We start from the raw sequence: 4,265 nt of genomic DNA, 5'->3' as shown, positions 1-4,265 counted from the left end.
CGGTAGAGTAGTGACGAGGAACAGTCAAGGCACCTACCGGTCAAATAAACAGTATAATCATAGGAATAATGGAACCGATATATAAATATGTAAAGTCTGCATGAATGACAAAAAATGCTACAATTCACAATAAGGAAAAAGGGCAACAAGTAACAACGAGAATATAATAAATGATGATACAAAATGATGACAGAATAACAATCCAAATCCTAAGATCACAACACAGCAAGGGGAAAACAAGTCAATAACTTATATCCTACAATGATGTTCACATAAGGTCTTATTCAACCCTTTCAACAATTTTACCAAGTTTCGGACAAACCACAACTCACGAGAACCCAACCTCTGAAATCTAACATTTGGTATCCTGTGCCCCATCAATCCACGGTCATGCTGACAACCCACTGGCTAACTAGGGCCACTCTCACGTATAAAAATAGATAAACGACGGCGTACCTCACCCTTAGCAAAATCAGGAGGAATTCAACTCTAATAGGAGTGTTCAACTACGTGTATACTTGTGCAAGTGTTTTTAACAGGAATTCTACCAACTAGTACACACGAAAAGGAGAACGAGCCGCATGTACGTTGTTTCCTCACAACTTCCAAGCGGTAAAGCTCATACAGGTAAACAACCCACAATCACAATATTAAACAAATACGAAATGCCTCCACAGGCCGTCACAATTCTATACAATCAACCCCTGACATAGCCCACCTTATTACGCCACGCGTGCAAATAATAATATACTTGGCACCGCCTTATTTTGCCACACGTGCATCACAAGGCTCCCACCTTATTCCGCCACATGCACAACCCACATATAAGCATATAACATATCCCGCCTTATTACACCGCATGTGCAAAAACATCAATAGCAACAATAGCACGGCAAAGACATCGTGCAACCCTTCCACAACAATTGCACGGCAGAGACCTCGTGCATCACAGTACCAACAGCCGCACGGCAGAAACCTCGTGCATCATAGTATCAACGACCGCACGGCAAAAACCTCGTGCATCATAGTATCAACGACCGCACGACAGAAACCTCGTGCATCACAGTCTCAAGTACCACACAACATTGACAATATATACAGGAACAAGCAAGAGAATCAACTCAGGTATTTCCATTCACCAAAAGACGGTACAACTAACTGATAAGGAATAACCGTAACAGAGAAATACTAAGCGCAATAAGAACAACTCAACAAGGGAGAAATAATACGAAACAACAATTCTAGAAATACTCAGTTCAACAACAAGGAAGTTAACATGAATCAATTAATTACAATTAGGAAAATATCAACTAAACATAGGATATCTAACTTCTTTTCAATTAAGACCAATTAATTACACGAGAGATGGAAATAATGCTTTCCAGATAAAGACAAGCAGTTAGGAATGATAATGTGACTATAGAAGGGTAAGTGTTTTCAGTTAAACAAGTAAAAGTCAATTAGGCAACAAGAATAACCAAAAAGAGCAGATAAATTTTAAGTAAGTCATGTAGAGGTGAAACTACTAACAGGGAACTCAATCGTATCAAGAACAACTTCATAATCGGTGATTACAAGGATCTAAGAGCCTAAAAGGGGCAATTTTCCACAAATAAATTCGAGCACGCACTCGTCACCTCGCGTACAAGGAATACAATCAACAAAGAAGACTCAAATCCTAAGGGGAAGTCCCCCACACAAGGTTAGGCAAGATACTTACCTCGAACCGGCTAAAATTAACTAGCAACCACGTTCTTGCCACGAGTACTTGACTCCAAAGGGCCCAAATCTATTCAATTAAATCACACATTGTAAATAACATCTCAAGCAACTGATTCTACTATTTAATTCAAAGCTAAAGCGCGAAATTAGGCAAAATGACCAAAATGCCCCTCAGGCCAACATCTCGGAATCGGATAAATTTTATATTTTCAGAACCCTCGTATTCTCACGAGTCTAACCATACAAAAATCTCCAAATCGGAGGTCAAACACCCACTCAAAACTCAATAATTTAGTCTATGAAGTTTTACCCATTTTTCATTCAAAAATCCGAAATTAAAGATGAAATTAAGAGGAGATTCATGGAAATTGGTCAAAATCGAGTGAGAAGCACTTACCCAAGTCGCCCAGGTGAAAATCCCTTCAAAAATCGCCAAGAGCCGAGCTCTAGAAGTCAAAATGTGATAAAATGGTGAAACCCGCGAATTTGGGATTTAATTCTGTCTGCCCAGCGATTTGTTCACCGCGATCGCTTATGAACTTCCAAATCTTCGATCAAAAACCTAACCAAATCATGTCCGAATCACCCGAAATTTTACACACACATCCCAAATGACATGACGGAGCTACTGCAGCTTCCGAAATTCCATTCCGACCCTCGGATCAAAAACTCACCATCGGATTTCCATTCCGAGGCTATCTTCACACTGTTCCGACTACGGGAAACTTTCCAACACTTAAGCTCTCATTTAGGGACCAAGTGTCACAAAACTCTCCGAAACTCAAAACTGAACGTCCCGGCAAACCAAAATAGCAGAAAAGAAATTAGGGGAAGCAGTTAATAGGGGATCGGGGCGTTAATTCTTAAGATGACCGGCCGGGTAGTCACAGGGTGATAGTAGAAGGGGTGAAATTTTTAGCCAAGTTCTGCACGTTGTTGATGGTGTATGTTGGTGGTACGGTATCATTTGTGAGGATGTGAGATGTATGTATGTAGATAGGCAGGTAGGTATGTATATAGTGATCAATACACTAGTGTGTTGATCACGCCCAACTATGCCTTATAAAAAGGACAAAGCGGTCGTTGCAAATATATTCCGGTTAACAAGTCCGGTGTCGAATCCCACATGCAGTTAACCTATTAAACACAACTATTGGACTCACACAAATTAACGTATTCAATCTTCAGAATATTTTAAGTAATAAATTGGATGTTTACTAACTAAATAATACGTGATGAAAATGCAATAACTAATAACTAACTACAAACGGTTTGTAGACAAGAATTGGAATAATCTAGGATTATGGATTCCCCTATTATCAGAATCCTTTTTGCTACGTTTTCTATAAATTTGCCTAAGTCTTCTCTATCAATTATGAGCACTCTGACTGTCGTAACTCTCTCTCGAGTAATTACAACAATATACTAGACATATTCTCCCGAATTAAGCTAGATGGCCTTAAGTATAGCTCACTCAGATCGCACCAAGGTTTCGTTATCCCTAATCCACCTTTAAACCCTTCGTATTAATCTCCCATATACGTTAGGAGTGATGTTGTTCAATAACTACCTAAATATGCACTCTCTCCCAAGTAATACACACTAAATAGGCACAGTCGATTGAGGGCCCTTCAATCAACAACAATCATAATATAGTTGAACAAATAGAGAAAATACTACAGCAAATCTATATTAACATAACAAGAAAATCATCCTCCAATAGGTTCCATCAAAACCCTAGATTAGGAGTTTAGGTATGCATAATTGTTTTCACAATCATAACAATAGAATTCATCATCAATGATAAAAACGAGAGGAAGAAAGATAAAATCACGTTGCCGAATCTTCCGTCTTGCTTCTTGCCTGTTCTTGCCTTCAAAATTCTTCTAAAATCCAAGATACCCTCTTTTTGGGTGAGCTGGCATCATATAGGTCAAGGAGAGTCGCCTCTAGAATAACATGTTTAGCCCTGAAATAATTTTCCTCGGAGAGACGTGTGCGGCCGCGCACCTTGTGAAATTTCTGCCTGACTTGCGGGGCCCAGTGCGCCGCCACACACTTGGGCCTTTTCCTGCACTCTTCTTTATTCTTCTTTTTAAATGCGCTAACCTCTTTCGATCCTCTAACGACCTCCTGATTTACTCCATAAGCTTTTACTTGATCTTCAAATCTCCATATTGGCTCAAAACGCTCCTTAACCTTATTGTCGCCCGGAATTTCTCCTCCAAAGCATAAAACACTCGATCAGAGCAATTTACTCCCATTTAACGCCCAAATATCAATAAAGTGCAGCCAATTTAGAGTGCGAATAGTAGCCAAAACACATATTTATAGCCTATTATCAATACCCCAAACTTAAACCTTTGCTCGTCCTTGAGCAATCAACCATACCTTAATAGACACCACCTCACTAAGAGACTTTCCTAACTCATCACACCAATAATATTTCAAATACTCTAAATACAGTAGTGTAATATCTTCGCCTCAAGAATTCACTCACAAGCACCACGCAATATTCACAACTTACTCACTTACTTTACACA

This window comes from Nicotiana attenuata, unplaced genomic scaffold (genome assembly GCF_001879085.1).
Source record: "Nicotiana attenuata strain UT unplaced genomic scaffold, NIATTr2, whole genome shotgun sequence".
Classification (NCBI taxonomy): Eukaryota; Viridiplantae; Streptophyta; class Magnoliopsida; order Solanales; family Solanaceae; genus Nicotiana; species Nicotiana attenuata.
The sequence above is the reverse complement of the archived record's forward strand: the minus strand, read 5'-3'. Positions refer to the sequence as shown.